The sequence below is a fragment of the Lotus japonicus genome, chromosome 3 (genome assembly GCF_012489685.1).
Source record: "Lotus japonicus ecotype B-129 chromosome 3, LjGifu_v1.2".
Taxonomy (NCBI): domain Eukaryota; kingdom Viridiplantae; phylum Streptophyta; class Magnoliopsida; order Fabales; family Fabaceae; genus Lotus; species Lotus japonicus.
The window spans coordinates 43,314,307-43,328,680 of record NC_080043.1 but is presented as its reverse complement, the minus strand read 5'-3'; the positions used below and the strand labels follow the sequence as shown (position 1 = coordinate 43,328,680).

The window sequence follows — 14,374 nt, the reverse complement described above, 5'->3', positions numbered from 1 at the left end:
TCATCATCAAAAAGGGGGAGATTGTAAGACCAAGATTTGGTCAAGTGGTACAACTCTATGTTTTGATGATTACAAGGTTACTATTTGTGTATAAACAATTGTGGTACTCTAACATTGTTTTCTGAGTGTTTAAATGACAGACTCTGACTCTGGTCAATACACACATATCAGAAGCATTAAGCCCAAAGAGTAACCAATGCAACGCTTTCGCACTCACTATGTTCTGATGGAACTGTAGTATATGCTTCAGAAGTTCTGAAGATGACAAGCTCTGATGTGGATTCAGATCACTTAAAGTTCTGAAGACCATAAGTTCTGAAGGTCCAGAAGCTCTGAAGGTCCAGAAGTTCTGAAGGTCCAGAAGCTGAGAAGTGAAGATTCTGAAGTCCAAGAGTAAGCTGACTCTGAAGACCAAGTACTTCCAACTCTGATGTCCAGAAGCAGAAGATACGAAGGTCAGAGGATCCAAAGCTTCCCTCTGACTCTGATCAACAAGCTTCACAAGTTCCAAAATGAAGAATCACGTGATCTGAAGCAATTGTACCATTCTAACGACCTTACCTAAGACATTCAGCCATAGCAGAATCTGGAAGTTAAAGATTTGCCCTCCAATGGTAGCATTCCATGCAACAGATACAACCCTAATCCTTGGAGTATAAATAGAGGCTGAAGATGGAAGATGCCGCTAAGAAACTTTGTGCAAGCTCAAGCAACCATTCAATATTCTCTTAGCAATCTTTCTTCAATCATTCTTATTGTGTTTACCCTAGCTTTCTTAGAAGCATTCATTGTAAACCCAAAACCTTCAAACAGTTAGTTTGTTTTCCTTAAGGGACCAAGGCTGGTCAGATCCTTGAGAAGACTAAGAGAGTGAATCTTAGTGTTTGCTATTTCATTGTATTGTTAGTCACTGAGCAGGTTGCTAGTGCAGTTGTAACAAACATTGAATAGTGGATTGCCTTCATTCTAAGAAGGAACAAATCACCTTAACGGGTGGACTGGATTAGTTTGAGGGATTTATCAAGTGAACCAGGATAAAATACTTGTGTGCTTCTCTTCATCTCTTATCTTTGCACCTTGTGTTATTTGTTCGAGAGATTTGTCTAAATCTCAAGAAGGAAAAGTTTTTATTTGAAAATTCTATTCAAACCCCCATTTCTATCGTTTTTCATACCTTCAGAATCCTCTTTTAAGACCCCAATTATGTCTCTCATTAACGGTGACCAGCCACCCCCATTCTCCAAGATGATCAAGAATAACCTCACCAACATGGAGTCCGCTATCAAAACTCACTTTGGTCTGTCTGCTCTTAGTATGAGCTCGAAAGTGCAGGTGAAGTCAGTTTCTCTTCAACTCTACTGCTATAACATAGCACCCTCTTTCTACTTTTTGCACTGTCTTCACTTGTTAAACTAATTCTTTTGTTTTGCATTGGGTCTTCCTTCACTATATTTCCATCCAAATATAAAGATTTGTTAATTCTTATACGTAAACTTCATTTTGGGAATTTTGAATAACTAGTGATTATACCCGTGCGATGCACGGGCTCTAAATCGTTAATATCGTTGAAAAAATTACAGTTAATTTAATCCAACCATGATTCCTCATTTTATTATTACTGGAATCCCATTGTATCACATATATTTATATTATTTATTTTTTAAATTTATAATTTAAAATTAAATCAATGCTCCAACTAAAAAATAATTAATTAATATTTATAACAATATAATTTAAAATTAGATTTAATTAATATTTACATTCGGATAAAGGGGTCTAAAGTAGGCGCAAAACCAGCTCTAGTGGTTAACCCATACAATGCACAAAGACTAAATCATTGATTTCACTTTGATTTCATTTAATAAATTAAATTGAAGTTATCATAGTCGTAAAACATCTATTCTCTATAGGGAGAGACATAGCTTGGTTGCAACCCCAAGTTCATAGAATCAAGCCTTCTATGATTTGAAATAGAAATACAATAACCAAAAGAAATACAATAATTATATAAGGAGTCACCACATCTGCTCACAATGTTCAAATCACTCGGTTGATATCAGCTTGGCTCTGCAAGAAAATAATAAAATAAGAAAGAACATTTTTTTATCGGTCCAAAATGCAGAGAAGGAATGCGACAATCTTCAATATGTTTGCCAATTCAACAAATTAGCCTTGGTTCAATAAGGAGGAAAGGAGAAAAAGGAAGACTCATCAAAAGCATATCAATGAATGTGTTTTTGATGCGCAAGTACATCCATGTGTGACACATAATCAGCATATTCTTATAATTAACTATAGTTGAGACCTATATGCACTATAGGCACTCTTTTGTTTATTTTTCACTTTTCACTTTTAAGAAGTATACCATAAAACATAAGAATAAAATGCACTGCAGTTTTGTTCATCTTAAGATACATTCATCCTTCTCAACTATGAAGTTTCAGTAGTCTCTGAAATTTCTCTCAGTGGTCTAACTTCTTGACCAAGAAGTCTAGAACAAAAAGTATAACTAAAAGAATGATTTTCCAAAATTTAATTGTGTGAAAAGCAATTTTAGGTCGAAAGCAACTATTGCAGGATAAAACTTCGGCAACAACAAAGTTTATCCATCATTAGAGTGTTTCAACAACCCACTTCAGGCCAATATAATATGTAGCAAAAATTACCAATCACCATTTTCAGCTTCTATCATCCAGAACATGTAACCCTTTTAGGCACTGCAAGATTCAAATTTTAAAATTAACAATGCTAGAAAATAAAACCCAGAACTCAAACCATCCATAAGGCAAACCTACTAAATCATAATCAAAGTGAAGAGATAAGGCCATGTATTAGAGTTAAAATATCCGTTGTTTTTTACTATGGAAACAATATGAGGTACTTCAACCCAAGCTGACGACGAACTAAGTTGCAATATAAGAATCAATACAATGTCAAACCCTGTCTAGAGAAAGTGACGCTATGGCCCAAAGCACAATGCAATACTCTTTAGAAACCAAAAATAATGTAAAATTCTAAAGGCAACCGGCATATATTTAAGACAGGCTAACAACTGAGAGACAACACTTCAAATACAAAAAAATTACAGACAATTCAGTTAAACTTCTCAATAGGCACATACATAAAAGGAGAAGTTGAAATAATCTTGTAATGATTTTGTCTTTAAATAAGAGCTTCTCTCATAAGTTAAAATCAATTTGCACCTCGTCTTTTCTAGAAGATCCATCATATAACTTCACCATATACACTTATAAAGGCATTTTCTTCGTTAGGAACCAAATAACAATTGAGAAGTTCCCATTCAATGAAGAATTTTTTCTTAGGAACCAAATATCAATTGAATACTTTCTATAAGCTAGAAGCTAATCCAAACAATGCAGTAGTTATGCATGTATTAATTAGTTAAAAATATTAGTCCATCTTTAAACGTCAAAAATAGATTGCATGAGTTAGAAGAAAAAAATAGACTAATAAAATGAGCATTTTTAATTAGTAAGATTAGGCAAAGTTTTTTAAGTGAACTAAATTTGTGGAAAAGCATGTAATTTGATAATAATAAAAAATAAATATTTGTCAGACCTCCGATGGTAACCCAATTTCCTTCCATGAGTTCTTCTTTCTCCGTTCATAGAGAAAAAGTAGCTCACGATCACCATCAACCTATAAACACAAGCATCTATGAATTAGTTGGTTGCATCATCAAAATATTATGATTGACAGAGACATCAGAAGTAGTATCCCAACACCACATGAAATAAAGTGATGATAAAACCTTAAATAGAAAATCGACTGAATTCAAATTAGCATATTTTCACTTTAAGAGTCCTTTATAAGTGTGTGGTACATATGGATTGTCCCACCGTGTTAATTTAACAATGTCAGTAACAACCTCCATTCAGTCCATTGAATCCATTACCAAATGGAAAAGAAAAAAAGAATGGACCATGAGCTAGTGTAGTCACATTGCACCCTTTCCTTCTCAAATCTTATGTCGTGAATCACAAGTGTAAGCCACAAAGAAATTTATTCTCATTCTTATTATGTTGCAAATAGATTAAATTAAATACATCCCATTTCGAAAGGCAATCAAGAACTTGAAAACCAAAGATCAGAAAGTCAATACCACACATGATTTAAAAAACACTAAAGCTTGGCTCAAAATAGAAAATACCATTCTTGTGTTTATCAAAACCCACCTGAAATATAGACCATTTGTCTCATGCGACAGTCTTTTTATGAACTCCTTTAAAAGCTTTGTGACAGTAGAGAGCAACCAAAAAAATCTTTCCTCCCCATCTAAACACTTGGGCATTCCACATAGTACCATTTGGGCTTTTCACAAGATAACCATTCTTGAAATATTTCCAAATCAATTTTTATCTGCAGCAAGTGTTAAAAAAATTGAATCTAATTAGTATCAGATGTCCACATTATAATATGTCTATGTCAACCAAATCTGATAAAAGATGCAGCATGTTCTTACCATTAAAACTGAAATTAAAAGCCAAAGAGAGAAAAAGGTTAACAAATAAATTATGCATATCTTGCAGGCCTGAGAAAAAAGAAACCCTATTCTAAAAGAACATGCATCAGAGACAGAACTTGATTTTGATCTAGACATTAAAGAGGATGTAGAAGAAGAGTGTTCTAAATTTGGGCGGGTTAAGCATATTTATGTCGACAAAAGAAGTGCAGGTTTTGTGTATTTGCAGTTTGATACGGTTAAAGCAGCAAGTGCAGCTCAACATGCTATGCACATGAGATGGTTTGCACGCAGATTGATTTCAGCTATCTACATGCAACCTCAGGTATATGAAGCCAAGTTTAAAGGGGAAGTTTGAAGAAGAGGTTACAGACCTTGTGGCTCTTAAAGCAACAATCTGCATATTTTTCTCAGATTAGTTTTTGGAAATTGAGTTTTTAATTTATAAAAATTTAATTCATCACTTGTATTATTAGATGTATGACTGCATAATTTTTACTCTCAAAAAAGAAAAAGAACATGCATCAGTATTCAGTACTCACCTAACTAAAGCACACCCTCAAATGTGTATATGTCATAAATTCGATGATGGCTTAAAGTCAAAAGTTAAGAAATAAATAATAGCAATCCAAGATGTATTTAGAAGAATCTCATGGAGAACCTCAAGTAATTTCCCTCCATTTGCTCATCCCGAACCCCGAACCATCATGACATGAAAAAAAGCTTGAAAAAAAAGTGAAGGGCCAATTTTAATTCTCAGTTTGTAAAAGTGTCTAGTGTATTTGGATAGGTGCACCTGAATAATCTTATGGAACATACATAAGCTGATCCAGTTAAAGTAACAATCTGTTCCTACCTGTTCAGATCAGAAAGAGGAGAAAAAACTCAGACAAAGGTGGTTGTGATGCTGCATCCCTTTCTCTTGGCCAATCTGTAAGCACATACAGTCCATAAAGAAATAAGTAGAATCCAAATCAGAATAACAGAAACACAGAATTCCACATGAATACAACCATAAATGGGGGAGTTCATGTTTTGTATATAACATGGATCATATGCATATAAAATACACAAAGTTCTTATGGAAGCCTGTGTTATAGAAATGCAGAAATTTCACAATGCTACAAAATCTTAATATCCTCTTCTTTCTCGAACCTTCATATCTCTCTCCTAAGCTAGAAACTTTTGCATCTGTCTCATCACCAATTGCCTTACTTACCTCTGTTTCAAATGTTAAAGAATCCCCTTGTTCTGTGAAGCATTCCTTCTGGCAAACAGAACCTTTTGTGCATTTCTAAATCCTATCACTTTTGAAGAACCATATTCTCTATCTCTAACTAAAATATAACACCCTTTGATTATCTTAAATATTTAGAGTTTTCTATCAAGATCTAAAATGTCAATATGCATGGTGGTTGGTGAAAATGACCATAATGGTAACCGTTAGTAAGAATCAAGGAGAAAACTTCTATTTTATCCATTAAATTATAAAATATAAAACACAGGCTAAAGAGAATCGCAATGGTTACTGAAGTTGAAGGCACTAAAACTTAACCTGCAATAACTTCTCCCCATGTGGATCAGGATTCACAGGTTTTACATGTCGTTTCCTAGACTTGAATACCTCACTAACACTTAACTCTTCATTCTTTTCCTCTGCCCCCTGAAAACAAAATAAAACAATAGGATGAATGAATGCCCTTCCTGCACCAAGTTCAAACGAAGCTGTAGAAATGAGTACAATACTTTCTTAGCTCTTGCTTATGCCTTTCTTTGTTTTTGTCTCATCTTCTTTTTCTGAGAAGGAAGCAACTTTGACATCTCCTCATCTACTTTGACACCATCACCACTCACCAGCAAAGAGAAGCACATGATAGGAAGCAGTAAGCTTTCCAAACCAGCACACTCTAGTCATCCCTTTTTTTTGAAAGAGTAAGAATATCATTAGATTTATTTGAGATTAAGCCACTGTCAAAGTAATAATAAATACAAAACAATTACTCATTAAGAGTTTATGATGTGTAAAGCATGCATCTGTAGATTATAAAAATCAATTTATGGCCAATGCACACAGCCTTTCCAGCAAAACCCAAATATGACATTATCACTCTTGATGAGTAATTATAGTAGCATGAACAAAATCCCAACTGTGAAACAATAGATTGAGGATATCAAACAGCCAGCTAACATAGTTAAAGGCAGCATACCTTATGTTTCCATATGTTTCAGAAAATAACATAACCAATCTGGCGAGTTTTCCCTTGAGCTGCTCATTTTGAGTGAAGAATGGTGAATGAAAACACGATATAATCCCTGAAAGGAAAAAAAAACACAGTTGATAAAATGTATTTCAGTGAAGCAAACTAACGAACATGTTGTGTGCACAATCTTAATTAGAATGAAAACATTGTGAGAACTAATTGTAACCTGTGAAAGAGACAGAGAATCAGCCACATAACATTGAAGAAAAACGGCTGAAAATAACCTTGGGCACATGAAAAAGTTCCTAGAGCCAAGTTCTACCAGTTTCTCCTCCCTATGCAAACCTTCATAGATAAACAAAACAACCAGATCAATTTCACGATCATCAGAATTTATATTCATGATTTCATATGAAGATCAAGAGATTGTGAAGGGAAACGGGAAACTCACTTTCTAGGCTAAACTGCGAGTAATGAAGGTTGAAATCAGAGGCATCGTTGGTTGGCAGGATAGAACAGCGAACTTCCTTCACGTACTGTCGCGCCACCGCCGCCACCAGCTCGCCAACGGTGGATTCCGGCCTCATGAGAACCTGCACAGGCCCGAGGCTTCCAAGAACCGTCACCTTCAGGCATTTGAGAGAGAAAGAAGATGAGAAAGGGGGCAAATGGGGAAGAGGGCAAGCTTGCAGAAGATTTGCAAGCTGTAGTGAAGATATTCCGTACCCTGCAGGCTGCAGCTACCGTTTTCGGGTCTCCTGCATAGGTCTCGGAAAAACCGCACCAGAACCGACCCGTAACCCGCTCTTGCGGGTATTCTTATGAACAGTACTCCAAACCCTCTACCTTTAGTAAGTAGTAGATTTGGTAATATAAAGAAAGCTATGGAAATTGCACAAAATTCAACCTTGTGACTTCTTAGGGGTGTTGGCATCTGCATGCTTTATTATATAGTCTACTAATTTTAATGTAGGATCTACTAACTTGTAGACAAATAACGGGGATCATCATTTTCCTCAGGGACAATAGACTTAGTCATAGAAGATAATACTTAAAAAATAATGTTCACTCCTAACAACCAGTTTGTAGTAGATAGGACCACAGAGCCTATCAAAGTAGCCAGACCAACCTTGCAAGTTAACTTGATCCCTGATATCAAACCCATGATCAACCAGTTTGTCGAAGTCCACTCTTGAATCGTTGCACACAACCAGTTCTTCAGCTTTCTTGACGCAGGTGACCACATTTTCCGTGTTCAGAATCTGCTGTGCTTCTTCAAATCTTTGCTTTTCTTGATCTTCGGCGGTTGGTTTGGAAGAAGTAGTAGCACTTGCTCTTGATTTCCTTGATTTCCCCATGATTCTCAGTGAAGCGAGGTTTAGGGTTCAGAGAGAGGGGAATATTGGAGGGAGAAGAGTGAATGAAAATCAATGCACACAAGCGTTTTTGAAAACCGTCTGTGTAAGTGTATGGAAGATCGTGTGTGAAACATGCGTAGTGGATTTAATGGTAACCGTTGAGATTTTAAGAGGCAAAAAAAATAAAAACAAGATCAACGGTTGCAAAATAATTAGTCTGAAAATAGCATAGTGGAGGAGAGTATGCATCATCATTATAGCAGATACACCACGAGACTCAAGGAACTATGTCACAAATGAAGTGACACGTGTATTGTTGCCTACCACAGAAGTTTAACCATTGGGTTAAGTGCTTCTGATCGAGTACCTTCTAAAAAGGGTAACATCTGATGACTTCAGAAGCACCAAGGTCAGAAGTTCTGAAGAGAACCTTACTCTGGACAAAAGTCCATGTTCAGATTTTCAAGAATAAATAAAAACCTATCTTCTGCTAAGGGCTTAGTGAAAATATCTGCCCACTGATGGTCAGTATCAACATACTCTAATGATAGAGTGCCCTTCTGAACATGATCTCGAATATAATGATACTTTACCTCTATGTGCTTTGCTCTTGAATGTAGAATGAGATTTTTGCTGAGTGAGTTATCACAGTAAATAGGAACCTTCTTCAGAGACAAACCATAGTCCTCCAGATGATTCTTCATCCATATGGTTTGTGTACAGCAAGTGGCAGCTGAGACATATTCTGCTTTTGCAGTTGATAGAGCAATTGTGTTCTGTCTCTTGCTTGACCAAGTAACAAGATTTGCTCCAAGGAAGTGGCAGCTTCCGGAGGTGTTTTTCCTTTCCACTCTGTCTCCAGCAAAATCAGCATCACAAAAACCTGAAAGTGTATACTCTGATGTTTTTCTATACATCAAGCCAAGGTTAGTGGTTCCTTTCAGATATTTGAGGATCCTCTTAACAGCAGTTAAGTGAGTCTCTCTAGGATCTGATTGGAATCTAGCACAAAGATGCACACTAAACAATATATCAGGTCTGGAGGCTGTTAAATAAAGAAGAGAGCCTATCATTCCACGATAGAGCTTCTGACAAACCTTAGAGGAAACTTCCTCTTTCTCAAGAATGCAAGTTGGATGCATTGGAGTCTTAGAGATGTTGCAGTCACTCATGTTGAATTTCTTCTGAAGTTCCAAGGTGTACTTCTTGTGATGAATATAAGTGACTCCTGGTCGTTGATCAATTTGAATTCCCAGGAAGTATTTGAGTTCTCCCATCATGCTCATTTCGAACTCAGCCTGCATCATCTTAGAAAATTCCTTGCACAAGGAGGGATTAGCAGAACCAAAAATAATGTCATCAACATAAATCTGAACTATAAGAATATCATCCTTATAGGTTCTGCAGAAAAGAATGTTGTCACCTTTACCCCTTACAAACTCATTCTTTAGAAGAAAAGAGCTAAGCCTTTCATGTAACGCCCCGATTTCTCGGACGTCACGAAAAACCAAAAATCATGATTTTCACAAAGAATTTTCGCCGTCCATTTATTAATCTTCATTAAATGACAAAGATCCAATTATTACGAAAGTTCTCAGCGTTAAATATAAATCAAATAAACAAACGTGCGAGTAAGGAAAACGAACGATTGATATAAATCCAATAACTGAAATAATGTACGGTGGCCACACCCATGTGTGTAAACAAAACCACCCTAGTAATCTGACAAAATTGTTTACATTTGAAAATCAACTACAAGTACTTCAAAGTAAAATAAAAGCTCCAAAAATAAAACAGCGCTCTCAACCCAAACAAGGCCACTCGTTGCAGTCTGCATCTTCTCTGGCCCACATGTTGGAAGGCTCCGACGTCTCCTCTCCTGGCTTCGGAAGCTCAACTTTCATGTCCAGGTTCCACTGCCTCAATGCCTCCAAGCTCCACCCAAACCCTAATGGTACGGGATCCATGAGTCCCTGATTCAGCTCTTGCTCGGGTGGTGCAATGGGGCTCACCGGCTCCTCCTTCGGCACCAAGAGTCCCTCTGTCGGATTCCGGTACTCGGAAGTCACTGAAGGCTCGCTCCCCTCGCCTGACTCGTAGCCTGGCCCCTCACTAGGGTCCGACTCCGAACCGCTGAGAAAATCCATCCCTCAGGGGAGTCCAAAACGGAAGGGTGCGTGAGGAAACCGAATCTTCCCTCTGATAGGCTGAGTCTCAACAATCTGCCCAGCTTGGTCTCTTTTGAAGATGGTCGCGCCGCCGACGTACACGTTCTTCTCCTGGCGGTAGTCGACACCCCAGGCCGTGTCCTCATCAAAACTATGGAGATAAATCTCCCAGTCCTGATCCACTAGCTCCTTCCGGATCACCATCTGTTGGCGTTAAGCGCCCAAACAACAAATAGCAAATAGAGAGGGTCAACTTCTGACTCTCAAATATCTCTAGTCTCTAGCATGTTATAGACAATATAATATCATCATTAATCAACAGAACATAACTAAAAGGTTAATCACATAGCCTAAGTTTCAGTTAGTCTATGCGTCCTCACTTTTCACACAACCACCTTTCACCTTGGATCCAACACCATTCGTCCAGCAGACGAACAACACCATGAGCAAAGCTCACAACATCATGGCGTTCCTTGGAACGACCACAGCACACCATGGGTCAGACACCCACAAGTCATAACATCACGGTTCAAACCGCATTCACCCTCGCGTGCAAGTTATCCGTTTTGTCTCTAACGGAACCACTGTTCTCATGGTTCATAGTCCTAACCAGACCTATGTTCCACTAATCATAATTTACTTGCATGCGAGTAAACATCATAATATCCTAGTCTCATGTTACTACTTCAAGTAAATAGACAGGCATTCTATCTCATGTTATTGAAATTAAATAACATCATGCATAATTTCACTTAGCAAATAAGGCATACTTGAACTAGCATACATCAACTAACTAGTTCTATAGCATACTAAGAATTTATCATATTAACTTAGTAATAAATCATACATCATATCATCACTTAGCATAATATTGAATACTAATACTAAGCATGTTATCAACCACACTCGCATACAACTTCACATGCAGGAAAGCAGTAAGACTTCTCTAGACGGAAGTGCCCTCACCTTGGCTACGCTTTCCACGCGAGATCGAGTACGTTCGATCTAACCTTTCCGTGCGCGAACCTGCACGGACCAACAAACTAGGGTTAGAATTTGAAGGAAAAAGGAGCATCATTTCCCCCCTTCAAATATTCGAACCCCATCCCCTAAAACCAAACAATATTTCATCTTCTTCTTGTAAACAAGAAGAAAAAATACTTGAGTTCACTACTTCCCGAAGGAAGCAGAGCTTAGTTACTATAGGAATTATTTCCTATAGAGGTCAAGAAGAACTCTGGAGAGGGAGAGATAGAGAGACTCACAAAAATTTGGAGAGCTCTGAGTTGTGATTTTCCCTTCACTAGAGACTCCTATTTATAGTGGAGGGTGTGGAGGTGAAAATACAATAAAACCCTTATTTTCAGCCCAAGCCCAGGGTTAAAATATAATTTTAATAAACTTTAATTCAAATTAATTACTTAATCACCAAGAAAAATCAAAATATCCCAAGATCCCCTCCAAGATGCCTTGGCCGCCCCCCTCATCTAGGTAGTTAGGATATTTTTCTGATTTTCTCTTCAATTAAACCCTCAAATCAAGGAAAATTGGTTTAAATTTCAAAATAAAGCCCTAAACCCTAGCAACTAGAGTTTTCGGCCACTCTCTCTCTCCTTAACCAATTTTCAAAAATTAAAAACCTTCCATATTAGTTTAAATAAAATCTGAATTTATTTATTTTTTTAAAATAAAGATGACCCAAAGCATTTATTTCATTATAAAATATCTCCAATATTTTTGCCCTTTTAAACCAAATTTTCGGCCAACATAAAAAAAGGTATATCTCCAATTTTCAAATCCTATCTTCTCAAAATAAATTAATTCAAAATAAAAATCTGATTTAAATAAATTCCCATAACACTTTATATTTATTTAATAAATAAATAAAACTCCTCCTCCAATATAATAGATATGAGTCTCGAAAATTCCCTTTTTGCATATTTTATGCACTACCCAAAATTATGCATGTGCATGCATGCATATCGACTACTCGCGCTTTACGTAATAAATTACTATACAAGCGTTATAGTAACAATTAATCAGTATTTTCTCCTTACTGAAAATAAAACATCGTACTTTATATTATTCTTCAATAATACAAAACATAAATAAATCCCCGGGTCTTACAATACTCCCCCCCTTAAAATAGTTTCGACCTCGAAACTTAAGGGTCTACAAACAACTCGGGATGTGATTTCCGCATTTTATCCTCTAATTCCCAAGTCGCATCGCCCGTAGCTTGATTCCATACAACCTTCACTAAGGATACTTCCTTGTTCCTCAAGCGTTTGGTGCTTTTGTCGACGATCTTGATGGGCGGCATTTCCATCGTTAGATCATCCTTCAGCTGAATATCATCAGGTTCAATCACATGAGAATTATCAGCCATATACCTCCGAAGTTGCGACACATGCAGCACATCATGTATGTTGGATAGGAACGGCGGTAAGGCAATCCTATACGCCACGGGTCCAACACACTCCGTAATCTGGTACGGTCCGATAAACTTTGGAGTAAGCTTCTTTGACTTGATCGCCCTTCCGACACCTGTCATCGGGGTAACCCGCAAGAAGACATGATCTCCAGCTTGAAACTCCAACTCCTTCCTGCGATTGTCAGCATAACTTTTCTGACGACTCTGCGAAACCCTCATCTTCTCTTGGATTCGCTTCACCTCTTCTGTGGTTTTCTGAACTAATTCAGGTCCAACAATCAAGTTCTCCCCATCTTGATGCCAGCACAAGGGTGTACGACACCTCCGACCATACAACGCTTCATAAGGGGCCATCCCTATGCTTGCATGAAAGCTGTTGTTGTAAGTGAACTCGATCAATGGCAACATCTCATCCCAGCTGCCTTTGTGATCCAGCACACAAGATCTTAGCAAATCCTCCAAGGATTGGATGGTCCTCTCGGTTTGCCCATCCGTCTGTGGATGTTAAGCGGAACTCAATTTCAACCTGGTTCCCAAAGCCCGCTGCAAAGCTTCCCAGAAACGCGAGGTAAACCTCGGGTCTCTGTCCGACACAATGCTAGATGGCACACCGTGCAAGCGTACAATCTCAGCAATGTATATGTCCGCCAACCTCTCTACCTTGTAGTTCAGATTGATTGGCACGAAGTGAGCAGTCTTCGTCAATCGATCAACCACAACCCAAATTGCATCGAACTTCCTTCGTGTAAGCGGCAACGCCGTCACGAAGTCCATGGAAATGCTATCCCATTTCCACTCCGGGACATCCAATGACTGCAGCTTTCCTGCTGGTTTCTGATGTTCCACCTTCGCCTTCTAACACGTCAAACATGTCGACACATACTCAGCTACATGTTTCTTCATCCCAGGCCACCAGAAATGAAGTTTCAAGTCCTGATACATCTTATTCATCCCCGGATGAATACTCAATCTGCTTTTGTGACCTTCATCCAAGATCAGCTTCCTCATTACTGCATCATTGGGTACACAAACTCGTCCCTTACAACGCAGAATATTGTCGTTCCCAATAGCGAACTCAGACGCTTTTCCTTGTGCCACAAGCTTGCGCCATTCAATCAACCCTTCATCGATCTCTTGTTTCGACTTTATCTCATCCAAGAGTCCACTAGACACCGTCACCATTCCAAAGCTCAGCTTCCCCGGTGCGAGTTCAACATTCAAACTCAGATCACGGAAAGCCTCCAACAATTCTAACTCCTTGACCATCAACGAGGATACATGTATAGCCTTTCGACTCAGAGCATCAGCTACAACATTGGTCTTCCCCGGATGATCCTGTAATGAGAACTCATAGTCGTGCAGAAACTCCGTCCACCGTCTCTGCCTCATGTTCAGATCCTTCTGATCAAACAAGTACTTCAAACTCTTGTGATCACTATAGATCGTGAACGTACTGCCATACAAGTAATGTCTCCAGATCTTGAGAGCATACACTATAGCAGCCAACTCCAAATCATGCGTAGGGTAATTCTTCTCATGGACTTTCAACTGTCGCGAAGCATAAGCAATCACCCTCTTCTCTTGCATCATCACACAACCCAAACCATTATGCGACGCATCACAGTACACGTCGTATGGTTCTCCCTCCTTTGGCAAAGCTAGTACAGGTGCGGTGGTCAACCGCTTCTTCATTTCTTGGAAGCTAGCCTCACACTTCTCCATCCACGCAA

At 38.1% G+C, this 14,374-nt stretch overlaps 1 long non-coding RNA gene across 9 annotated transcripts; it reads right to left on the bottom strand.

Moving 5' to 3' along the window:
• Positions 1-1,830: 1,830 nt before the first annotated feature.
• On the bottom strand, positions 1,831-7,587 carry LOC130742887 (uncharacterized). 9 transcript variants are annotated; one of them, XR_009021294.1, is made up of 10 exons: positions 7,136-7,404; positions 6,911-7,029; positions 6,691-6,796; positions 6,230-6,400; positions 6,039-6,146; positions 5,340-5,414; positions 4,197-4,380; positions 3,580-3,660; positions 2,667-2,717; positions 1,831-2,067 (listed from the first exon to the last, which is right to left on the bottom strand). It is a non-coding gene; the product is annotated as an uncharacterized LOC130742887 (long non-coding RNA). The 9 variants fall into 9 exon arrangements; XR_009021297.1 differs by having other exon boundaries at positions 2,674-2,717; XR_009021292.1 differs by adding an exon at positions 7,411-7,587 and having other exon boundaries at positions 1,831-3,660; positions 7,136-7,310.
• Positions 7,588-14,374: the final 6,787 nt, after the last annotated feature.